General features: G+C 38.3%; 2 protein-coding genes across 13 annotated transcripts in view; one reads left to right on the top strand and one right to left on the bottom strand.

Annotated features, from left to right (window-relative positions):
- Positions 1 to 6,050, bottom strand: part of LOC105495809 (ubiquitin protein ligase E3D) — a 187,086-nt gene extending 181,036 nt beyond the window's left edge. The window contains exon 1 of the mRNA XM_011765644.3: positions 5,918 to 6,050. The gene's annotated coding sequence lies outside the window, so the exon portion shown is untranslated. The remainder of the gene's footprint in view (positions 1 to 5,917) is intronic.
- Positions 1 to 26,447, top strand: part of DOP1A (DOP1 leucine zipper like protein A) — a 126,157-nt gene that overhangs the window by 18,194 nt on the left and 81,516 nt on the right. For 10 of the 12 annotated variants that reach the window (XM_071096800.1, XM_071096797.1, XM_071096801.1 and 7 more), the window contains exon 1: positions 1,206 to 1,315. The exons of 1 other annotated variant lie outside the window; for it this stretch is intronic. The gene's annotated coding sequence lies outside the window, so the exon portion shown is untranslated. Of the gene's footprint in view, positions 1 to 1,196; positions 1,316 to 26,447 lie in introns of those variants that run through there. One more of the 12 variants, XM_071096795.1, reaches the window with a different exon arrangement.

Here is a 26,447-nt window from a genome sequence, read left to right as displayed (position 1 = left end):
TCACTTTCACAAAAGTAAAAACTAAGAGAAGTTGTCATCCCATTACTACTAAAAGATAGTTTTGAAAAGTTTGACACAGTAAATACTTATAATGAAAAACTATTAAAATATAAGACCAGGGTAGAATTACAATCGGACTTCTTAAAAACAAGGAACTGCTGTTTTTTGTTTTGTTTTGTTTTTAGACAGAGTCTCTCTCTGTCGCCAAGGCTGGAGTGCAGTGGCGCAATCTCGACTCACTGCAACCTCCGCCTCCCGGGTTCAAGCGATTCTCCTGCTTCAGCTTCCCGAGCAGCTGGGATAACAGGTGCACACCACCATGCCCGGCTAATTTTTGTATTTTTGGTAGATCCGCCCGCCTCGGCCTCCCAAACTGCTGGGATTACAGGTGTGAGCCACCATGACCGGCCTAGACCATAAATAAATTCTAAATAAATAAATCCTGTCATGTTTTAAGATAATAGCTTAAGACAATTTTTCTAAAATCAGTATTTGGGGTGATTAAAGTGTATTATGTTGATGCGCGAATTATTATATCTATCCCAATAATTTGAAATCATAGATGGAAGCAACAACTCACTTTAAAAAATGAAGTTTACTACTGTTTGGTCTCAAGTAATTCATTTATTTGAAGGATGATGATTTCAACTCTTCATATCTTCCTCCTTTAATATCCGAGACTATTGAATGCTTAAATATTGACACATTATATTGAAATACACAACTTCCTTAGCACAGCTTACTCTTTATAATTGTTTTGTTAGCTTAAAAGATTGTTATATATTACGTATTTGCAAAAACTTTCATTTTTTTACCCCATGGTGTTTGCAAAACGGTGCAATTTACCTTGGAGTAACTAGATATGATTGATAGAGCTCTAGACTCAAAATAGTTCCAAATCTGACACCAACTATTTGTCTCCTAACTTCACAAGTCTCCTAACCTCTCTGGGCCTCAGGTTACTCATATGAAATACTGAGATACTATTACAATAATATTTAAAAGCTGTTTTCAGTTCCTATTATCCCTTCAAATGAAAACATCTGCTAACCCCCTTTCTAACCACTCCTGAAATTGGTAGCCGTGGCCGCTTCCAGCGACAGTCCACTTGAGGGCGCTGTGGCAACAGCTAGCGCTGGGAGGCAGGAAGCCGACCGGGGGCGGGGATCGAAGGCCGCAGACGTCGACGCCGGCGTGGGCGCGAGCGCGGTGCACGCTGGGAGCTGTCACTAGGCCCTTCGGCTCCCGGTCTCCGTGTGGCTGCCGTGGTTGCCAGGAGAGCGGCGCCGGCTAGGAGCGGCCGAGCCAGCAGCAGGTAAAAGTGTCCCCGCCCCCAGTGCGGTCGCTAGGCTGGTCGCCGGCTCTAAGCATCCTTCTTGGCCGGGCTAGGTCCTGAGCCGCGGGGACGCCTTGCGGGTCTGACTGCTGTGGCGTCGGGGGTGTTGCCGCTCCGGCCCCGCCAGAAGCCGCGAAACTGGTCGGCCGCCCTCTGGTTTCCGGGGAGTCGAGAGCTGCGCGGGGACTAGAGGGCTAGAGCTGGGGCCAAGGCCTGGCCTGGGCAGAGGCGCGAGGGCGGCCCCAGGTGAGGCAGGCTGGAGGCGGGGCCGGGGGCAGGTCCCGAGCCTCCCTTGCTGGCGCGGAGCTGTGCGCAAGGCTGGGGCAGAGGTCGCACCTGTGCGATGGAGGCGCGCGGAGTACCCTCTTTGTTGGAGGAATTCAGTCGTTGTGCCTTTTCCTCGGCTGGTGGGTTCTTTTAGCATCGAGGAGACACGTAGGCCCGCGATGGTTCATGTTCTCCAGGGGGCTTAGAAAGGAGTACCGAAGTTTATTAAGAGGAAGTCAGAAGAGTCAAACGGGAGTTGTTAACAATTATCACCTTTGATTCCCAAGCCTTTTAAAGTTGCAACATAACAATAGTCACTTGTTCGGGCCTCCTCCATTCTTGTACCCTGAGGGGGCGGGAAATGGCACACAACTATTTTTCTTAAGCTAAGTACATTGTGTTTGAACATTTTTACACTATCTTAGAGTTCTGTGGCGTTTGAGAAATGTGAAGATTGGGAAAATGACTTCGACTCCAGCTAAAGCAGTCAAAAAAAATGATAATTACCAAAAATGTAGGAAACTGTTTGTCTAACAAATAGGCCCTGAACTGTAGAAAGACAAAAATCTGTTTTGATGTTGTTGGCCATTGTCTGTGCAGACATAAGTTCTTACATTTTGATTTTGTTTCTGGGTATTAATATGGTCTACAGTGAATAACATATGTCAGCATTATGTACTAAGTAACTCACCACCTGATAGATAACAGTGATTTAGGTGGGCCGACTGAAGTTATGAGTAAATTAAAACCACGAGTAGTCTGAATGCTTTATTTTAGTGATTACTTTCGGCCAAAACTGATAACTAAATCATTCTCTGTAATTGTTAAGCAGTAGCAAATCTCCACGTGGGCTTGATTATTAGGGACCTAGTGCTGAAAGAAAGAACTAAAAACACCCAATTTAATACACAAACCAGAAAATGGGACACCATAACCCAAATCTTTAAGGTACGTGCTGTCAGTTAAATGTTTGATTGTATACATTCAAAGAAGTCCTATTTTGTAGTTAAAGTAACGGAGTGAACTCTGGCCTAGGAATGAAGAGATTCGATTCAAGTCCTTTAATCTGCTACTAGCCAGGTGTGATCTCTGGGCTTCGGTTTTGTCATCGTTTAAGGAAATTTGAAAAGACCAGGGTTTTCCAAACTGATATTTCCCCCAGAACAGTGTTCTAAAGCCATTTAATAGGCTTACTTCCCCCAAAGCAGTGTTCGTTGGCAATTAACTTGGGAGCACACTAGGTTAAGCTGGGTTAAACTTTTTTGCTTATAAAGGCAGGACTCTTCAAAACCTTTACTGTTATGCTGATACATGTAAATCTCCAGGTTATCCTAGCATTCCCAAACTTACCTGATCTATTTTCTCATGGCCAATTGGTTAACAACTCTTAGAATATAATTACATAGAATATAAATTTAAAAACTGCTGTACTTGAGCTGAGTCCTCTTCAACTGTAAAGGTCCATGCATTAGGCTTATTTTTTGGCTGTCATTTTAAGCTTTTTGGAGCATGAAGATCTAGTGGCAACTCACTTATATAAGAAAAGAATTATATTTATCTTAGTAAAATATAAGAATACAATTAAGTTCCCCTGAGTCTTAATGCTTTAATTATTGGCAGAAGAGTTACCGTATTCTGCTTTTGTTACTTTCTTTTTCTTTAACTATAATTCATGTTTTGAATTTTATTTTATGGTGGAGTGGAGTTATTGATTTTATTCAAAATGGCATTTTAAAGTTCCAAAAAGTGAAGACTTGTTGATAATGGCATCACTTTTGCTATGATGATTTCTCCTTATCGTCATGAATTCCTAAAATGAAATTGTGGTAGAAGCCACCCAAAATGTGCTTACTGTGTAATAACTACATAATTTTAAGAGCTTATATCATGGAAAAGAGCTAAAGGCTAAAACACAAATTCTGAGACAGTTATTTCTAAATTGATTTACAAACAGGATGTGTGCTGAACACAATCTTAAACTGTTTTGCTAAAGTCTGTTAAGTGTCACTAGTACCCAACCAGTGTGGATATTCTGTTCATTATTTGTTACTTTCTTAGCGGGAATGCTGTTAATGCACAGTTTTGCTTGGGGATAAGAGAGGTGGGAATAGAACATGTAATTTTAACAGATAAGTGTTATTTCAGGTAAATTATCTCCCTGAAATAAAACTATTAAGTAGAAATGTTAAGCTAATATTTTTTGTGTAATAGCTAACAGTTTTTATTGAGAATTATGTGAAAATACGATCCCTTTGTCTTTAATTGGCGGTTTCCCTTTTTCATTTATGGTATTTACTTCCTCCTCTCCAAGCTATCCAAGCCTTTAATCTCAATGACCTTTCATTGCATTGGTCAATGATACAGTATCAGATTTGTTAAGGAAAAATTTATATACACAGATGTACATTCATTTAAGTGTACATTTCAATAAGTTTTAGTAGATATATATGCACCCATGTAACTACCACCACAATCAAGATTTGGAAGATGCCACCACTCAGGCACATATTGTTATACTTTTACTCTCAGAATGTCCTCCTGTTTCTGAGTGTCTAAATTATACCTGTCTTTTAAGACCTAGCTCAAATGCCTATCCTGTGAACCTTTTTTTTGATTACCTCATTTTGAATTAATTTCCTCCTCTTCTGACTTTCCTGTTCACATTTTTTTTTTTTTAACATTCTTCTCCGTTCTTTGTGGTGGCTAACCCAGTGGCGAACGTATAGCCGACACTTATTTGTTGACCAAATGGATTAATGTAATATTTCCTAAACTTCAGTCGTTGTGATATCATCTTCAGAATTTTGGCCATATCTTCCTGTTTGGTATACTTCCTGTTTGTTTATTAATATTTATATCAATGTGATTATTAAAGTAATATTTTAAAGGAAGCTTGAAATTACTATGAGTAAAAAGCAGGTGGCACTTATCATAAACAGAAGGTGGACATATACATAAAAATAATGAAAATCAAAGTGTTCTTAATTTCTAGCTAGAAACTATTGCCTGCAGGAGGCTCTAAGCCTCAACTTGCCCTTTGTTTAAAAGTGAGATTGGCAAGAATTTCAGTGGTGTTAACATCTTGGCACCAAACTGAGACTTTCTTCTTGACACAGTCAGAGGAACTGAAAGAGAATGAAGAGGAAATAACCTCTTTTTTTTTTTTTTTTTTTAAATGAAATGGAGTCTCGCTCCGTCACCCAGGCTGGAGTGCAGTGATCTCAGCTCACTGCAACCTCTGCCTCCCGGATTCAAGCTATTCTCCTGCCTCAGCCTCCTGATTACCTGGGATTACAGGCACCCACCATCACACCGGACTAATTTTTGTATTTTTACTAGGGACAGGGTTTCACCATATTGGTCAGGCTGGTGTGAAACTCCTGACCTCAGGTGATCCACTCGCCTCTGCCTCTCAAAATGCTGTGATTATAGGCGTGAGCCACCATGCCTGGCCCCTTCTCGTTTAATTCAGTGTCACTTAGCTCTGCCCTCAGATCTAATAAAATCATCTCACATCTCTCCAGTTGGTGGCCCAAATTTTTGTAGATACTAAGTTAATCAGTGCTTGAAAATTCCTTAGAATTTTACCTGTGCAGTAATTGAGAAACAAAGCCTTAATTGTAAATTAAAAAGTGTACTACAGTTACCTAAAAAAATAGTAAAAAAGAGAGTTAAACAGTAGAAAGATAATATTCTTGAATCAGATATATGTCTTTATTTTTTCAGAAATGTTCTGAATGTTACTGATGTTACCTCTTATTAGGGTACATTAGCCTTAAGATAAACATTTGAATCTAAAATCTAAATCTGAAAACAAGTGGGAACCTGTTATGTGACAAAGTGATTCAGGAGTGATGAAATGTTAATATAATGTTTATCTGGCGAAGCTCCTGTATAAGTAGATGAGGTAATAAAGTTAAAATAATCTCCTATCTCCTTTAGTTTTTTCTCTCGTCGCTTAAGTTTTATATAGCTATATTTTTATATTTTAATCCTGCCAAAGACATTTCTAGACTTTTTCCTTCTGAGATGACACCTTCTACTCCTGTGGAAGGAGTTTCATATGAACAGATTGGAAAATAAATTCCCTGCTCTTATTTTGTAAAATATATCTTGTATTTAAAGTTACTGTATTTATTTATAGGCATATATCCATATCGTGAGCCTAAAGTTTGCTGTTATTTTGTGTTCATGAACGAAGAGCTTGGGTAAATAGACCCTTTCATTTGGTGTTAACTGTTTCCAAAAAAAAAAAAAAAAAATTAACCTAAGTGGTGATAAGTTCATCAGTACACACAATCATTTGCTACTCACCAAAAGGTCAGGTTCCTGGGTTTTGGTTTTGGTTTTGAGACGGGGCTCTGTAGTCCAGGCTGGAGTGAGATTCCTGTTAATCTAAGGTTCTGGGGTACAGCCTCAAAAATTGGAAGGAAAGAGCCATCTTGGATGCATAGCCTTTGTTTCACAAACAAGTGGTTTCTTTCCTCCTTCTCTACAGTAAAAAAAAGGGAGCAGTATAGGTAAACTGTCATCATTTGGAAGTGACAGCTGACTGTAATCAGAAAATCATAAAAACACTGCAATGTTAGTCCTTTGAATTATACAGGTAAATAGCCCTACATTTTTCAGTTGCTTTTGATTGTGCTATTATATTATGACAAGTTACTGTAAATTATCAGCTACCTGAAACCTTTTAGAATATGTTATTTTTATCAAATATTCTAGATAGCTAGAATTTTCTTATATACCCCAAATGCTATCACAGAGCACTGATTATGCTTTTTGCTTACGTTCAGCATGATGCAGCTGGCACAGTGGCTTTTCCATACATGCTTAACAGTTTAAAAATTTCCTGGAGAGGTTTTTCTCCTGCTGGCATGTGAAAAAATAGAACATAGTACAGTACTTGCTTTAAAGTTAGTCTCTGACATTTTGGAAGAAATATGTGTTTGAATGACTTCCTTATTATATACAGCATTACCACCAATTAGCAGTTCATTTTTTTTTTTCTTTTGAGACAGAGTCTCACTCTTTTGCCCAGGCTGGAGTGCAGTGGTGTGATCTCAGCTCACTACAACCTCCACCTCCTGGGTTCAAGTGATTCTCCTGCGTCAGCCTCCCAAGTAGCTGGGACTACGGGAGCGGGCCACCACGCCCGGCTAATTTTTATTGTATTTTTAAAATAGAAACGGGGTTTTGCCATGTTGGCCAGGCTGGTCTCTATCTCCTGACCTCAGGTGATCCGCCTCCATTGGCCTCCCGAAGTGCTGGGATTACAGGTGTGAGCCACCGCACCTGGCCAGCAGTTCACTTTTGAGCCTGAATGTGGGGTTCCAGAAACAAAATATGACCTCTGACATTTTTTGGAAGGCTGTCCTCAAAGTACTGTTCTCCAAACCTACCTGATTCCATAACTTGAGGCTGCCAATTAGTTTTATGTAATCTGATAACTTTCATTATGTTTTAAGTTATAGGGATTGTGATTGAAAAAAGGAAAATATTATTTGGGAATAAACTTTTGTTATTACTACATGCCAAATTATCTCAAAATGTAGTGATTTAAAATAGTATCTCACACAATTTTTGTCAGAGGGGATAGGGAAGTTATTTGGCTTGAGTTCTGACTTGAGTTTTTTATGAGGTTGCAGTCTGATTGCAGTTGGAGAACCCACTTCCAAAGTGGCTCACTCAGGACTGGCCAGGCAAGTTGTTTCTGGCTTTTAGAGGAAAGACGCAGTTCCTCCCCATGTGGGCCTCTTCACAGGGCTGCTTGAGTGTCCCTATGACATAGAGGCCAACTTGCCCAAGAATAAGTGATTCTAGAGACATCAAAGTGGGAGCTACAGTGTCTATTATGGCCTTTTATTTCTGCAGTGTTCTATTGATTATTCTCACAGGCCAGCAGTAATTCCATGTGATAAGGAATTGCACAACAGCATGAATATCAGGAAGTGAGGATCATTGAAACCCATGTTAGAAGCTGGTATGTGAATATGTATCTAAATCATAAACAGTACCTATTTACTCAATATGCAGTATATGTACAGCTCATTATGATTTTGGAAAGAATATTCAAAGATGAATTTAAAATGCCACTTGAAAATTAATGTGCCAAACAAATCAAGCACTTTGACAAAATTCTTAGGCTCCATGGTCCTTTGGGAGGGGGGTATGATTCTGAGTTGAGATGTAGCACCTAAGATACAGATTTTATTTATTTATTTTTTGTTATTTATTATGAGATGAAAGGAGGAAACCCCACATTTTACAGAGTTGCTATTTCATGTTCTTCAGGGACATTATTCATTCACCCTTTATTACCATAAACGGGGCATAATTCACATGATTTTAAAAGTATAAGGAAGTATACAGATAGTCCCCAAATCATGGTAGTTTGACTTTAGGATTTTTCAACTTTACACTGGTGCAAAAATGATACACATCCAGTAAAAACTGGACTTCTAGTGTCCATACAACCATTTTGATTTCTCCTTCTGTTATAGTATTTAATAAATTACATGAGCTATTCAACACTTTATTATAAAAGATGCTTTATATTGGGTGATTTTTGCCCAACTGTAGGCTAATATAGATGCTCTGAGCACATTTAAGGTAGGCTAGGCTAAGCAATGATGTAAATAATGGTGCATCAACATGAATATACTTAACACTACTGAACTGTACGCTCAGTGGTTAAGATAGTAAATTTTGGCCAGGCTCAGTGGCTCATTTTTATAATCCCAACACTTTGGAAGGCCAAGGCCAGAGGATTGCTTGAGCCCAGCAATGTTAAATGAAATGTTAAATACATTTTCACTATTGGTATTTTCAACTTAGGATGAGTTTATGTGGATATAAGCCATAAATCAAGGAACATCTGTACAATGAAAAGACTCCCTCTCCTGGGCCCTCATCCATCCAGTTATCATCTGTCTCCTAGGCAGTAATGTTTAGTTTCGTTGTCTGTTCCTTCAGATATATATTGTACGTATGCAAATTCATATATATTTTCCATCTTTTAATATAAATGGTAGCATATTATAAACACTATTCTGTACCTTGCTTCTTTTAGTTAATCTCTCTTAGCACTTTAAAAATCAGTGTATAGAATTAGTTCATTATTTTTACCAACTGAGAATATTCTATTGTCATTCTTTTTATTATTATTATTATTCTTTAAGTTCTAGGGTACATGTGCACAACGTGCAGGTTTGTTACATATGTATACATGTGCCATGTTGGTGTGCTGCACCCATTAACTCGTCATTTACGTTAGGTATATCTCCTACTGCTATCTCTCCCCGCTCCCCGCTCCCCACAATAGGCCCCAGTGTGTGATGTTCCCCTTTCTGTGTCCAAGTGATCTCATTGTTCAATTCCCACCTATGAGTGAGAACATGCCGTGTTTGGTTTTCTGTTCTTGGAATAGTTTGCTGAGAATGATGGTTTCCAGCTGCATCCATGTCCCTACAAAGGACACGAACTAATCCTTTTTTATGGCTGTGTAGTATTCCATGGTGTATGTGTGCCACACTGTCTTAATCCAGTCTGTCAATGGTGGACATTTGGGTTGATTCCAAGTCTTTGCAGTTGTGAATAGTGCTGCAATAAACATATGTGTGCATGTGTCTTTATAGTATTATTTTGAGATACATTCTGTCAATACCGAATTTATTGAGAGTTTTTAGCATGAAGGGCTGTTGAATTTTGTCAAAGGCCTTTTCTGCATCTGTTGAGATAATCATGTGGTTTTTGTCTTTGGTTCTGTTTATATGCTGGATTACGTTTGTTGATTTGCATATGTTGAACCAGCCTTGCATCCCAGGGATGAAGCCCACTTGATCATGGTGGATAAGTTTTTTGATGTGCTACTGGGTTTGGTTTGCCAGTAGTTTATTGAGGATTTTTGCATCAATGTACATCAGGGATATTGGTCTAAAATTCTCTTTTTTTTGTTGTGTCTCTGCCAGGCTTTGGTATCAGGATGATGTTGGTCTCATAAAATGAGTTAAGGAGGATTCCCTCTTTTTCTGTTGATTGGAATAATTTCAGAAGGAATGGTACCAGCTCCTCCTTGTACCTCTGGTAGAATTCTGCTGTGAATCCATCTGGTCCTGGACTTTTTTTGGTTGGTAGGCTATTAATTATTGCCTCAATTTCAGAGCCTGCTGTTGGTCTATTCAGGGATTCAGTTTCTTCCTGGTTTAGTCTTGGGAGAGTGTAAGAGTCCAGGAAATTATTCATTTCTTCTAGGTTTTCTAGTTTATTTGCGTAGAGGTGTTTATAGTATTCTCTGATGGTAGTTTGTATTTCTGTGGGGTTGGTGGTGATATCCCCTTTATCATTTTTTATTGCGTCTGTTTGATTCTTCTCTTTTCTTCTTTGTTAGTCTTGCTAGTGGTCTGTCAATTTTGTTGATCTTTTCAAAAAACCAGCTCCTGGATTCATTGATTTTTTGGAGGGTTTTTTGTGTCTCTATCTCCTTCAGTTCTGCTCTGATCTTAGTTATTTCTTGCCTTCTGCTAGCTTTTGAATGTGTTTGCTCTTGCTTCTCTAGTTCTTTTAATTGCGATGTTAGAGTGTCAATTTTAGATCTTCCTGCTTTCTCTTGTGGGCATTTAGTGCTCTAAATTTCCCTCTACACACTGCTTTAAATGTGTCCCAGAGATTCTGGTGTGTTGTATCTTTGTTCTCATTGGTTTCAAAGAACATCTTTATTTCTGCCTTCATTTCATTATGTACCCAGTAGTCATTCAGGAGCAAGTTGTTCAGTTTCCATGTAGTTGAGCAGTTTTGATTGAGTTTCTTAGTCCTGAGTTCTAGTTTGATTGCACTGTGGTCTGAGAGACAGTTTGTTATAATTTCTGTTCTTGTACATTTGCTGAGGAGTGCTTTACTTCCAACTATGTGGTCAATTTTGGAATAAGTGCAATGTGGTGCTGAGAAGAATGTATATTCTGTTGATTTGGGGTGGAGAGTTCTGTAGATGTCTATTAGGTCCGCTTGGTGCAGAGTTCAGTTCAATTCCTGGATATCCTTGTTAACTTTCTATCTCATTGATCTGTCTAATGTTGAAGTGGGGTGTTAAAGTCTCTCATTATTATTGTATGGGAGTCTAAGTCTCTTTGTAAGTCTCTAAGGACTTGCTTTATGAATCTGGGTGCTCCTGTATTGAGTGCATATATATTTAGGATAGTTGGCTCTTCCTCATAAATTGATCCCTTTACCATTATGTAATGGCCTTCTTTGTCTCTTGATCTTTGATGGTTTAAAATCTGTTTTATCAGAGACTAGGATTGCAACCCCTGCTTTTTTTTGTTCTCCATTTGCTTGGTAGATCTTCCTCCATCCCTTTATTTTGAGCTTATGTATGTCTCTGCATGTGAGATGGGTCTCCTGAATACAGCAAACTGATGGGTCTTGACTCTTTATCCAATTTGCCAGTCTATGTCTTTTACTTGTACGATTTAGTCCGTTTACATTTAAGGTTAATATTGTTATGTGTGAACTTGATCCTGTCATTATGATATTAACTGGTTATTTTGCTCGTTAGTTGATGCAGTTTCTTCCTAGCCTAAATGGTCTTTACAGTTTGCCATGCTTTTGCAGTGGCTGGTACCGGTTGTTCCTTTCCATGTTTAGTGCTTCCTTCAGGATCTCTTGTAGGGCAGGCCTGGTGGTGACAAAGTCTCCAGGCATTTGCTTGTCTGTAAAGGATTTTATTTCTCCTTCACTGATGAAACTTAGTTTGGCTGAATATGAAATTCTGGATTGAAAATTCTTTTATGAATGTTGAATATCGGCCCCCAGTCTCTTCTGGCTTGGAGAGTTTCTGCCGAGAGATCTGCTGTTAGTCTGACGGGCTTCCCTTTGTGGGTAACCCGACCTTTCTCTCTGGTTGCCCCTAACATTTTTTCCTTCATTTCAGCTTTGGTTAATCTGATAATTATGTGTCTTGGAGTTGCTCTTCTCGAGGAGTATCTTTGTGGCGGTCTCTGTATTTCCTGAATTTGAATGTTGGCCTGCCTTACTAGGTTGGGGAAGTTCTCCTGGATGATATCCTGCAGAGTGTTTTCCAACTTGGTTCCATTTTCCCCATCACTTTCAGGCACACCAATCAGACGTAGATTTGGTCTTTTCACATAATTCCATATTTCTTGGAGGCTTTGTTCATTTCTTTTTACTGTTTTTTCTCTACACTTCTCTTCTCACTTCATTTCATTCATTTGATCTTTAGTCACTGATACTCTTTCTTCCAGTTGATCAAGTCGGTTACTGAAGCTTGTGCATTTGTCACGTAGTTCTCGTGTCATGGTTTTCATCTCTGTCAGTTCTTTTAAGGTCTTCTTTGCATTGATTATTCTAGTTATCCATTCATCCATTCTTTTTTCAAGGTTTTTAGTTTCTTTCCGCTGATTACGTAGTTCCTCCTTTAGCTCTGAGAAGTTTGATCGACTGAAGTCGTCTTCTCTCACCTTGTCAAAGTCATTCGCCATCCAGCTTTAGTTCCATTGCTGGCGATGAGCTGCATTCCTTTGGAGGGGGAGATGAGCTCTGATTTTTTTTGAATTTCCAGCTTTTCTGCCCTGCTTTTTCCCCATCTTTGTGGTTTTATCTGCCTTTGGTCTTTGATGATGGTGACGTATTGATGGGATTTTGGTGTGGGTGTCCTTTCTGTTTGCTAGTTTTCCTTGTAACAGTCAGGACCCTCAGCTGCAGATCTGTTGGAGTTTGCTTGAGGTCCACTCCAGACCGTGTTTGCCTGGGTATTAGCCACGGAGGCTGCAGAAGATAGAATACAGCAAGTGTTGCTGTCTGATTCTTGCTCTGGAACCTTCATCTCAGGGCTGTACCCCGCCATGTGAAGTGTGAGGTGTTGGTCTGCACCTCGGTTGAAAATTTAGAAGTCACCCGTCTTCTGTGTCACTCATGCTGGGAACTGGAGGCTGGAGCTGTTCCTATTCGGCCATCTTGGGCGCCCCCCTCGTCGTTCAATTTTTATAATGTTTATTGACTATTTACCGTGGGTCAGGCATTTTTCTAGGAGCTGGAGATTTGACAGCTAAAATGACAGATGAGGTCTCTCTATTATAGGGATTACCACCCCTGGAGTCACAGTTTAGTTGCAATAAAGCAAGTTGAGTTCTATGATAGAGGAAGTATAGTGTGTAGTGGTAGTTCACAGGAAGGAGGTGTGTATGTGAGTGTTATGGGGATGGTGTAATGGTCCCGGAAGACTTCCCAAAAGGGATAAAATCTGAGACCTGAAGGATAAGTAGGTTCTTGTCAGGTCAAGTTAGGATTTAATGTTTCAGACAGAAGGAATAAAAGAGTGGCTCTCAAAAAATGCATTTAAAAATTATTACAAAGCTATAGTAATCAAAATAGTGTGGTACTGGCAGAAGACAGACACATAGATCAATGAAATTGAATGGAAAGCCCCAAAATAAACACTAATTTATATGGTCCAACAGTGTTTGACAGGGGTGCCAAGACGACTCAGTCAGGAAAGGACGGCCTCTTCACCAGATAGTGTTGGGAAAACTGATAACCCCATGTCAAAAAATGAAGCTATATATCTTATACCATACACAAAGATTGACACAAAATGGATTAAAGATCTAAAGATAAGACCTAAAACTTTAAAGCTCCTAGAAGAAAACATAGGAGAAAAGTTTTATGACATTGAGTTTGGCAGTTTCTTGGATATGACAGCAAAAGCACAGACAATAAAAGCAAAAATAAAAAATAGGATTGTATTAATCTTAAAACTTTTTGTGCCTCAGAGAATACAAGAGAGTGAAAAAGCAAACTATGGAAAGGGAGAAAATATTTGTAAGTCATGTGTTTGATAAGAGGCTAATACCCAGTATATAAAGAGCTACTCTTACAGTTCAATAACAACAAAAGAATAACTGAATTTTAAAATGGGCCAAAGACTTAAATAGACATTTTTCCAAAGATGATATATAAATGGCCAGCAAATATATGAAAAGATGTTGAGGCTGGGTGTGGTGGCTCATGCCTGTAATCCCAGCACTTTGAGAGGCCCAGGCAGGCGGATCATGAGGTCAAGAGATTGAGACCATCCTGGCCAACATGGTGAAACCCCGTCTCTACTAAAATACAAAAAATTAGCCGGGCGTGGTGGTGCACGCCTGTAGTCCCAACTACTCAGGAAGCTGAGGCAAGGGAATTGCTTGGATCCAGGAGGTGAAGGTTGCAGTTGAGCCAAGATCGCACCACTGCACTCCAGCCTGGTGACAGAGCAAGACTGCATCTCAAAAGGAAAAAAAAAGAAGTTGAAGATCACTAATCATTAGATATATGCAAATCAAAACCACAAGGAGATACCTAACCTTACACCCATTAAGATGGCTACTATTTAAAAAAAAAAAAAAATTTTGACAAGGATGTAGGGAAATTAGAAACTTGTTGGGCACTGTTGGTAGGAATGTAAAATGGTTCAGCCCCTGTGGAACACAGTATGGCCATTCCTCAAAAAAAGTTTAAAAATTACTCTGTAAATTCAGCAATCCCACTTTTGGATATATCCAAAAGAACTGAAAGCAGGATCTTGAAGAGGAATTTGCACACCCATGTTGATAGCAGCACTATTCGTGATAATCAAGAGGTAGAAACAACCTAAGTGTGCATCTATGGTTTAATGGATAAACAAAATACAGTATCTACATACAATGAAATATTACTGAGCCTTAAGAAAGGAAATTCTGACACGTGCTACAACGTGGATGAATCTCGAGGATATTATGCTAAGTGAAATAAGCCAGTCATAATAAAAAGACCCATACTATATGGTTCCCCTTACATGAGGTATCTAAAGTAGTCAAATTCGTAAAAACAGGAAATAGAATTGTTGCTTAATGGATATAGAGTTGCAGTTTGCAAGATGAAAAGTTCTGGAGATTGGTTGCACAACATGAATGTACTTAACACTACTGAACTATACACTCAGTGGTTAAGATGGTAAATTTTGCCCAGGCTCAGTGACTCATTCCTGTAATCTCAACACTTTTGGGAGGCCAAGGCCAGAGGATTGCTTGAGCCCAGTTGTTCAAAACTAGCGTGGACAACATAGCAAGACCCCTTTAAAAAAAGATGGTAAATGTTATATGCTTTAAAAAAAATTAAAAAGGACTATAGGCTGAGCACAGTGGCTGATGCCTGTAATCAGCACTTTGGGAGGCCAGGGCAGGAGTATCATTTGAGGCCACAAGTTCAAGACCAACCTGGGCAAGAAAATAAGACCCTGTCTACAAAAAAAAAATTTTTTTTAATTAGCTAGGCATGTTGGCACCCACCTGTAATCCTGGCTACTCAGGAGGCTAAGGCAGGAAGATTGTTTGAGCCCAGGAGTTAGAGACTTCAGTGAGCCATGATTGTGCCACTGCTTTCCAGACTGGGTGATAGAATGAGACCTTGTCTCAAAAAAATAAAAAGGACTTTAAACTTTTAGAAACATGAAGCATATGTACATTTTTTACATTTTATACTGTCATGTAAGCCATGTTTCTAAATCAGCGGTGTCTAAACTTTTGGCTTCCCTGGGCCACATTGGAAGAATTGTCTTGGGCCACACATAAAATACACTAACGCTTAACTATAGCTGATAAGCTAAAAAAGTTCATGGATAAATCTCATAATGTTTTAAGAAAGTTTACGAATTTCTTGGGCCACATTCAAAACTGTTCTGGGCTGTGGGTTGGACAAGCTTATTCTGAATATTGAAAAAGATACTGATTTAAAAACTAGGCAGGTCAAAGGGGTTGAGGCATAGCATTTTGAGTTTGAGTATAATTTAATAGAAAATTAAATTCTATCCACAAAATTAATAACATACGTAAAGGCACTGAGATGGGAGGGAGCAAGTCTTGAACAGTGGGCAACTGCCTAGGTTTTGCTTAGCTGGGACAGACGTGTGAATAAGATTGAAGGAATGGCTCTACTTTATGAAGACTTTAATTATATGGCTAAGAGCTTGGATTTCATGTCTAAGAAAATGAATGTCACAATTATAGCAATAATAAGAGCACTTCTTATGTGCTAAGTTAACACTGAGCTAAAGTGCTTTCCAGGGATTATCAAATGTACTTTTCTGAGCTTCAGCAGGGAACATGTTCCACCTGCTTTTTCCTGTGTACAATTAATTGGCTCTTGGAGAAGGTGAAGGTAGTGAAAATAGGTTGTTGACATAATTCAGATATAAAATCGGAGGCGTGAATAAAAAAAAGACCATTCTGAAAATTGCACATTTGTAGACTTTATTAAAACTACTCCAAAATGAAATTGCACAAGTACAAACTTGTGTAATTAGGAAGATGATGTGCTGTTGACAGTAATGAAGGATAAAAAGGAAATTCAGAAAATTATAGCAGTGCTTGACAGACTTTTCAGCATTTCTTGTATTGGAGTGATTCTGACAACAGAGGTACTATGAAATGGAAAGTGAGGAGAGGTGTAGTAACAGTTTATGGTTTATCAGTATTTTGGAGGGTGCCTATTTTTTTGTAGAGATTCTGAATAAAGGTTTTACAATAATTAAGCAATACCTTATTTTGGTTCTCATTCTATTACGTGCTTCAGAATCTACAAAAATATCTGGAGTTAATTCTCTCTTACAGAGTTAACACCTCAGCAAAGTTATTTTGTTCTTTCATGATGAGCATTATTAATATTTTTGTTTTGTTATCTTAACCTTAAGACGTGAGAGGGGATGAACACTGAAGGGTTACAGGAGCTGGGGGAAGGTCTGCTGTATGCTGTACTCCATTTTTCTCTGCAAAGTATCTTGATATCCTCAAAATTAATTCTAGTTTTCTTTCCTTTGCCCATCAAGGGAGTTAACCCTTGTTCAAGGCTACTGTCTGTCACCATTCTTTCATAGATTTTAGAAACTGATGTGTACATATACATGCATGGTCTGTGTTCAGCATGAACCATTTTTTTAAAAGGCATCTTTAAATAAAAGTACTCAGCTAAAGTGTTGGTGACTTCCTATGTAATATTTTGATCTTATCCTTTAAATACATAGGCATGATTGAATTTGCATCTCAGTGAATTTTTGCATGTGTGCTTTTTCTTATGATTTTACTTTTGGAACGGTCTTAATAAAATGTGCAAATAAAAAATAAATGTTAAAATTCCATGGGATTTTTTTTAAATGGGAAAATTTTTTTTCTACTGGCTGTGATTAAAATTTGTTTACAGATACTTAGTTAAATTGGAACACACTAGGAAGTATAGAAAAATGTTTGGGTAGTATGTATAGTATGGCATTGTTATGTTAACTTATGTAAAAACCAGTCTTTATTTTAAAATCCAACTCTACAAGTTAATAGCATACTATTTATTTTTTAAATGCTGAAAACATTGTTAAATTACTAATTTTTAAATAGATTTTATTTTGCAAATGATTTGATTAACTTAAAATGGGTTTAATTATGCTATAAAAATTATTTTTGCTTATTTTACTATATTTCTAGTAGTATGTTTTAGCATATGTAAAAGCTTAAGCAAAATTATTGTCAGTCATTATTAAATGAAGAATGATAGCTACAAATAAAGATACTTTGAGAAAGAGACTTTCTGATGAAAAGTGATGTTTCAAAAATAAGCTGGAAAAACACGGTGGGATAGTTAACAGTTATTCCTCATCTCGTGTTTCACCTCCCTAATCATTCTGAATAGCAATGCATTCATTTTTATCATTATTCTCATGTCTTACCTTCTGCTATATATAAAAAATAAGCCATGTTTTCTTGCTGCTTCCAAACTATTAATAAAAGCAAAACAGAATGTGTTCAATCTAGATAATTTGGATGTTCTTTAAGTGTACTATTTTGATATTTACTCTTAGGCTGATTTTTTTCCCTTGCCATCTAAAATGTTTGTTTCATTTTCCCCTACCCAATCAATGTATACACAGGGAAATCAAATGTTTTAATGTTAAGAAAAACGAAACATTAGAAAGATATGTTTGAAAAAAGCAGGTACATCCTAAAAGCAAAATTTAGTTGTTTGGAATTCTGTTTTAGATTATCCACACAACTACTTCTTTCTATAGATATGGTTAATACAATGATAAATGACTAAACCAGAATATTAAACTATCAGTGACGTTCACAGGTTTCATCAAAATAAGGGAAACTTCTTGGATATATTTGTTTTCTGAACTATCGTTTTGTCCCCTCATAACTAATAACTCTCAGGAATTATATCTCCCTTTGCCAAGAGAAAAAAACCTGTCTTTAGTAGGTCCTATAAAGCATCCCTAGGTGCTTAATAATAGAATTTGTGCACTAAATCTTACTCCTAGTCCAACAAGAATCTTGTCATCAGCCCTGGACATCCTAAATTTGGAGACAGCCACATCTGTAATACTGTTTTAGGATGTGTAACCCAACCTGCAGTACCTCTCTAGTATTTCATCCCACATCAGAGCATTTTTGCCTCTTAGGAATTATTTTCTAGGGAGGAATAGATTCTTGTCTTCTATGTTCTGTATATAGTTCCCCTTGTATATAGTTCCACCATGGCCATTTATTGAATTTAAATCCCTGTTTTATAATGTCTGTGTCACCCAAAACAATCTATAGATTCAATACAATTCCTATCAAAATACCGGTGACATTCTTCACAGAAATAGAAAAAAGGAAATCCTAAAATTCATGTGGAACCTCAAAAGACCCCAAATAACCAAAGTCATCTTGAACAAAAAACAAAGCTGGAGGTGTCATACTACCTGACTTCATAATATACTACAAAGCTATTGTAACCAAAATAACATGGAACTGGCATAAGAACAGACACATTGACTAATGGAACAGAATAGAGAGCCCAGAAATAATTCCACACATTTACAAACAACTGTTTGTTTGTTTTTTGAGACAGAGTCTCGCTCTGTTGCCCAGGCTGGGGTGCAGTGGTGCGATCTCACCTCACTGTGGCCTCTGCCTGCAGGTTCAAGTGATCCTCCTGAGTAGCTGGGATTACAGGCATGCACCACCATGCCTGGCTAATTTTTGTATTTTTAATAGAGACAAGGTTTTACCATGTTGGCCAGGCTGGTCTCCAACTCCTGGCCTCAAGTGATCCACCCACCTCAGCTTCCCAAAGTGCTGGGTTTACAGGGGTGAGCCACCACGCCCAGCCCGACAACCAACTGGTTTTTGACAAAGGGGACAGTAATACACAATGGGGTAAGGACATTCTCTTCAGTAAATCATGTTGGGAAAACTGGATAAACTGCAGAAGAAAATTAGACCCTTATCTCTCACCATATACAAAAAATTAACTTGGATTAAAAAAAAAAAAGTAGGACTTGAAATTATGAAACTATTAGGAGAAAACAAGAAAAGCTATGTGACATTGATCTGCGCCATGACCTTAAAAGCACAGGCAACAAAAGCAAAAATAGACAAATGGGGTTATGTCAAATTAAAAAGCTTCCGCACAGCAAAGTAAAGAGACAACCTGCTTACCGGATAGGAGAAAATATTTGCACACCATACATCTGATAAGGGGTTAATATCTAAAATATATAAGGAACTCAACTCAATAGCAAGTAAACAACTTGGTTTTTAAATGTGCAAAAGACCTGAATAGACATTTCCCAAAGGAAGATGTAAATGGCCAACAGGTATATGAAAAAAGGCTTAATGTCACTAATCGTCAGGTAAATGCAAATCAAAACTACAATGAGGTATCATCTCACTCCTGTTAGAATTGCTATTATCAAAAAGACAAAAGGTAAGTGTTGGAGAGGATGTGGAGAAAAGGGAACACACTGTTTGTGGGAATGTAAATTAGTATAGCCATTATGGAAAACAGTATGGAGGGTCCTCAAAAAATGAAAAAATAGAACTACCTGATCCTGTAATCCCACTACTGAGTATATATCCAAAGGAAATGAAATCAGTATGTCAAAGAGATAACTGCACATAAACAGCAGTATTCACATTAGCCAAGATATGGAGTCAACCTAGGGGTCCATCACCAGATGAAGGGGCAAAGAAAATATGGTTTATATACATGGTGGAATGCTATTCAGGTATCAAAAAGCAAAATTCTGTTCTTTGCAATAACATGGATGAACCTAGAGGACACTGTGTTAAGTGAAATAAGCCAAGCACAGAAAGAGAAGTGTTGCATGATCTCACCCAATATGTAAAACCTAAAAAGTATATCCCATAGAAGTAGAGAATAGAATGGTGGTTACCAGTGGCTGGGGTGGTTTGAGAAAATGACAGGATGGAATAATGTCGGTCAAAGGATATACAGTTAAGAGGAATAAGTTCAAGAAATCTGTTGTACAGCATGGTGACTATGGTTAATGGTGATATATTCTTGGAAAATGCAAATAGTAGTAAGTGTTCTCACCACAAAAATGACAACTATTTGAGGCAATGCATGTGTTAATTAGCTACATTTAACCATTACACAGTGTATATATACTTCAAAATATTATATTGTACATAATACAATTTTATCTGTCAATTTAAAATAAGTAAACTATATTTTTTTAAACCCACCTTTTTTTTTTTTTTTTTTTTTTTTTTTGAGACCTAGTTTTCCTCTGTCACCCAGGCTGGAGTGCAGTGGTGCGATCTCCACTCACTGCAACTTCCGCCCACTGGGTTCAAGTAGTTCTCCTGCCTCAGCCTCCCAAGTAGCTGGGATTACAGGTGCCTGCCACCACACCCAGCTAATTTTTGTATTTTTACTACAGATGGGGTTTCACTGTGTTGGCCAAGCTGGTCTCAAACTCCTGACCTCAGGTGGTCCACCCGCCTCAGCCTCCTAAAGTGCTCGGATTACAGGCGTGAGCCACCATGCCTGGCCAAAAACCCACTCTTTCATGCATAACAACCAAAAATAAACACTTCTATATCAGAATTATGATCATTTTTGTCTTATATTTTAAACACTATCAGTACTGAGTGGTGAACCACTTGGGATATTTTGAGGTGAGCTTTGGTCCCTGTGCTTCATTCAAGGTCTAGGAAGAATAACATATGTATTTACATTATTATAGTGTGTTTTTTTAAAGTACAATATCTAAAAAATCTATATAGCCAGAAAAGTTTTTTGAAAAAGATTAATGAGAGAGGAGAGGTAGAATGTGCCATGCAGGAGAATTAAGACCTGTGGTTTAAAAAAAAAAGTTCAGAAAGATACCGATTAAGGGCCAATTCCAGGAGTCAGTCTGCCAGAGTTCTTCCTGGTTCTTCCTTTTATTCTCTGTGGCACCTTGAACACTAATTGCCTTATATGAACATGGATTCATGTGTATATCTACCTCATGGATGTATTGTGAAGATTACATGAGATAATTCACATAAAAGGGCTTGGCATAGTGTCTGGCTCAGAGTAATTTGTAAGTAAGTATCAACTGTGATTATTATCATCATCTTGAATAATGTGTGGAAAATGTTTATTTGGCTACTGTGCTTTGGAGACAGGATGATCCTTTGTAACTCAAGGGTATGTGTCTAAGTGTTTATTATTACGACTATTTACCATTTGATGCTTAAAGTAGAATCCCAGTTACCTGCTAATGGCTCATTTCAGGTTATATATGGTGCTTATGTTTTGTATTTTCTAAAATTAAGATTTTCATATTGCTATATGTACCAGAAATCACGGAATTTGAAATGAGAAAGAATCTGATTTTATAGCATTCAGAGACAATTTTTAATAACGTATATAATTTTGTGTATATTTACTTGGTAAAAAATAAAATTGTAAAGTTAAATCAGCTTCACTGTCACCTTGGAAGATCTATGGGCTTTTAAATCTCTTGTGTCTTAGGTTTTTATTCGTATAGTTTTTCTGAGACCTAAAGTGAAAATATAAATAGTCATATGCCATATAACATTTCAGTCAGTGATGGCCCACCTGTGTAACAGTGGTCCCATAAGGTTTTAATACTGTATTTTTACTGTACTTTTCTATTTTTAGGTACACAAATACTGTTGTGTTACAGTTGCCTACAGTATTCAGTATATAACATGCTATACAGGTTTGCAGCCTAGGAGCAGTAGGTTATACCATATAGCCAGGATGTGTAGTAGGGTTTACCAATAGGTCTGTTTAAGCGTGTTCTATGAATGTTCACGCAATAACTAAATCACCCAACAACACATCTCAAAACATATTCTCATCAAGCAGTGCATGACTGTAAATAAGTACATAAAGTATAATAAAACTTTTTCCAAATTTTTCTCCAGCTAGAGATTTGCATCTAATTAATTTGGAAAGATTTGACTTCGACGTCTGGGAGTAACATACTTAAGTAGCTTTTTATTTTATTTATTTTATTTTTTTTGAGACAGAGTCTCGCTCTTAAGCCCAGGCTGGAGTACAGTGGTGCCATCTTGGCTCACTGCAGCCTCTACGTCCTGGGGTCAAGCGATTCTTGTGCCTCAGCCACCCAAGAGGCTGGGATTACAGGCACGCACCACTACACCTGGCTCATTTTTGTATTTTTTTTTTTTCAGTAGAGACTGTTTCACCATGTTGGCCAGGCTGGTCTCGAACTCCTGGCCTCAAGTGATCTGCCTGCCTTGGCCTCCGAAAGTGCTGGGATTACAGGCATGATCCACTGCACCCAGCCTAAATAGGATTTTTTAAAAATCTCGTTTCACAGGACTGGAATGACTTCATTCACATTTAGATAGTTATGTTTAATACAGATTAAACTAAGCCAGTTTTTTAAAAGTGTAACCGGATATGGTGCATTTTTATAGATGTTCTTAGGCAATCTTTCTGTTTTTTAAAGCACTTAATAGCCATGTGAATGTATTCTGTATTTGAGGAGAGTAAGGTCAAGTGTGAATATACCAGTTAAGAAATAGAACTGTAGTTCTGCTTTTTATTTTTTTTTTCTACAAAGCTTTTCTCAGAGAAAACAAACTAAGATGGTTTAACTGTATTGTCATTGATAGATTAATTCATTTATTCAGATTATATTTGAGGCCGTACTATTTATCAGCCACTATTATGGGACTGCCAATGCAGGTATGAACAAGTAAGATAAGGCTATTGACTTCATAGTATTTACATTCCATGAGAGATGATAGACAAGAAACAAGCAAACAAATAGGAAAATTTCAAACTGTAACAAATGCTAGCAAGGAAATAATGTTATGTTATAGGGTACTTAGTAAGAGTTTGGCCCCAGGCAGGCTACTTAGACTGATCAGAAAGAGCTTTTGTTAGGGTTTGATATTACTGGAGAATGGGAAGAAATTTGTCACATAGAGTTGACCTAAGAGATTTCAAATGTAGAGAATAGCAAGAACAAAATGCCTACAATGCAAAAAATTTTGGTGTATTTGAGTTTGGATATTATTCTAAGCTTTGTATTAGAATATTTGTATTTAGGGTATAGCTAAGATGCTGCTGTTTCTGCTACATCAGAAGAGGTCTTATCCTCAGAGAATAGTTAAGACTAGAGGGTGACAGGACAAGCTTTTAGGAAAACCATTGATGAGTTTTTGAAGTATTTTATTTTATTTTATTTTGAGACAGAGTCTCGCTCTGTTGCCCAACCTGGAGTGCAGTGGTACAATCTTGGCTCACTGCAACCTCCACTTCCCAGGTTCAAGTGATTCTCCTGCCTCAGCCTCCCGAGTAGCTGGGACTACAGGCGTCCACTACCACACCCTGCTAATTTTTGTATTTTTTAGTAGAGGTGGGGTTTCACCATGTTAGCCAGGCTGGTCTTGAACTCCTGACCTCAAATGATCCGTCCACCTCAGTCTCCCAAAGTGCTGGAATTACAGGCGTGAGCCACCGCACCCAGCCATTGACAAACTTGAAGCAAAGGAATGACATAATGTGTCTCTGGCTTCTCTGTGGAGGATGAATTATGCAGACTCAAGAATAGAAGCAGGAATCAGTGGTGTGCTGGAGTGGGCTATAACTGGTTAGAATAATAGAAGAGGAAAAGTGGCGGGTATAGATTTAGGACACATAAGTTAACAGATGCTATCGGAGCTATAGGACAAGAGGAGATAACCTAAAGGGAGAGAAGAGAGGAGGGTTCCTGATTGAACCTTGAAGTCGGACTGACCCATGAATCGAAAATCCACATATAATTTTTGACTCCCCAAAAACTTCACTACTAATAACCTTCTCTAGACTGGAAGCCTTACTGGTAACATAAATGGTTGATTAACACATTCTGTAGGTTATATGTGTAATATGCTGTATTCTTACAATAAAATAAGCTAGAGAAAATAAAATAGTAAGAAAATCATAAGAGAAAATACATGTACTATTCATTAAGTGGAAGTGGATCATCACAAAGATCTTCATGAACCTCATTGTCTTCACTGTGAGTAGGCAGAGGAATAGGAGGAGAAAGAAGAGAGGTTGGTCTTGCTGTCTTGTGTAGGTGGTAGAAGTGGAAGAAAATCCACAAAGAAATGGACCCATGCAACTCAAATGCATGTTTTTCAAGGGTCAGCTGTACCTCAGCATTTAAAATTGAATAGAAAAGAGAAGCCAACATAAACTGAAAAAGAGAGGCTAAGAGATAACATACCTTCAGAGGGAAGAGTCCTGGAAGCCAAAAACAAAGTATTGAATACTGCTGAGTTGAATAAAATGAGGAGCTACAGAAGTGACCTTTGGCTTTGGTTAAAGCACATTATGGGTGATTTTTATACGGGTTTTTTTCCTGGAGGGACAGTCCAGTATGCATTTCAAGTAGTCTGAAGAGTGAATAAAAGATAAGGAAAAAAATAGCAAATATAGAGAAATCTTTCAGGTTTTGCTGTGAGAGAATAGAGAAATGAGTTGGCAGCCAGAGAGCCTGTGGGGGTCAAGGAAAGGCTATGGGTTTTTAGTTTTAGACCATGAGAGATTCGGGGGGTAGACTTTAGGCTGTAGGCAGGAAAAGAAACTGACAGTATTGAAGGAGCCTGAGCTAATAGTCCTTGGGAAGGCAAGAGGAGACCAGATTCAGAACACAGCAAGAGGGAGGCCTTTAATGGGAGGAAGGTCCTTTGTCCTTCATAATGGGAAGAAAAGTAGAGAATATGGGTATAGTTGAAGATAGGTTACAGATTTGTTGGAGGGAAGGTAAGAATATTCTTTTTGCTTCTATTTTCTTAAGTTTGAAACTAGATCTTTAGCAATGATGGAGGGAAGACAGTATTAGGATTTTGAGAAGAGAAGTTATGAAATAGTTGTGTCAAGAGCATAAGTTTACTAAGGAAACACAGAGTGGGTTAGGATAGTGTTGAGTACCTATTTGAAGTTTGTGCTTCTCAACTCAAGTCAACCTAATTGTATGATTTTTCCTCCAATGTTGCTCGTGTTCAGGCTAAAAACAAACAAACAAACAAAACATGTCGTTTAACCAGGATTGGAGTTTTGTCAGATAAGTATAAAGAGGAAGATTCCACACTCTTTACCCCTAAGGTAGGATAGGTATGAGAAGGAAAACAGCCTCCATGAAAGTGAAGAGTAATGACTAAGAGTTAGGACTCTAAAGCCAAATTGCTTGTGTTTAAATCCCTACCTCTCCCATTTACTAGCTGTATCGCATATCATTTCTGTCTTTCAGTTTCCTTACTTGTAAATGTGAGTAATAGTGCCTACTACAAAGGATCAACTGGGATTAATTAAAATACACAAAGCACTCAAACAGTTCTTGGTATTTAGTAAGTACACTGTAAGGTTAGAAGAGGTCTTGTCCTCAGAGAATAATTAAGACTAGAAGGTGACAGGACAAGCTTTGAGGAAAACCATTGATGGGTTTTAAGCAAAGGAATGACATAATTAAGACTAGAAGGTGACAGGATGTGCAGAGGAAAGGCTAATGATCTGTTGAGCACATATCTGAAGTTTCCTAGGCCGGGCGCGGTGGCTCACGTCTGTAATCCCAGCACTTTGGGAGGCCGAGATGGGCGGATCACGAGGTCAGGAGATCGAGACCATCCTGACTAACACGGTGAAACCCCGTCTCTACTAAAAATACAAAACTTAGCTGGGCGCGGTGGCGGGCGCCTGTAGTCCCAGCTACACGGGAGGCTGAGGCAGGAGAACGGCGTGAACCCGGAAGGCGGAGCTTGCAGTGAGCTGAGATCCGGCCACTGCACCACAGCCTGGGCAACTGAGCGAGACTCCGTCTAAAAAAAAAAAAAAAAAAGAAAGAAAGTTGAGACAACAGTAAGAGCATGGGAGATTGGATCGGATTAGGGAAGTACAGAGTGTCAGGTTTATAATGAGTGACAATAACCTGTTCGTAAAATACTTAGTAAGTGTTGTCTTCCATCCTTTTTTTTTTTTTTTTTTTTTTTCTTGAGATGGAGTCTCACTCTGTCCCCAGGCTGGAGTGCAGTGGTGTGGTCTCAGCTCACTGCAACCTCCAACTCCATGGTTCAAGTGATTCTCCTACCTCAGCTTCCCCAGTAACTGGGATTACAGGCATGAACCACCACACCCAGCTAATTTTTGTATTTTCAGTAGAGACGGGGTTTCACCATGTTGGCTAGGATGGTCTTGATCTCCTGACCTCATGGTCTGCCCGCCTCACCCTCCCAAAGTGCTGGGATTACAGGTGTAAGCCACCATGCCTGGCCTCCATCCATATTTTTAATACTCAAGGGAAGTTTCCAGCTTTCTGGAATGACTGGCTTTATGAATTGACTAAATAAATGATTGCTGAAGATTATTTAGTGACAGTGCCAACATTGGAACCTAGAACTGTTGACCAAAATGAAATAGATTATTAATGTTACATCTATTAGATGATAACAATTACTGAATGGTAATTTTTCATTAGTTAGAAAAGTTTGGAAAGAGCATCTAC

Source organism: Macaca nemestrina, chromosome 5 (genome assembly GCF_043159975.1).
Source record: "Macaca nemestrina isolate mMacNem1 chromosome 5, mMacNem.hap1, whole genome shotgun sequence".
Taxonomy (NCBI): domain Eukaryota; kingdom Metazoa; phylum Chordata; class Mammalia; order Primates; family Cercopithecidae; genus Macaca; species Macaca nemestrina.
The sequence above is the reverse complement of the archived record's forward strand: the minus strand, read 5'-3'. Positions and strand labels throughout refer to the sequence as shown.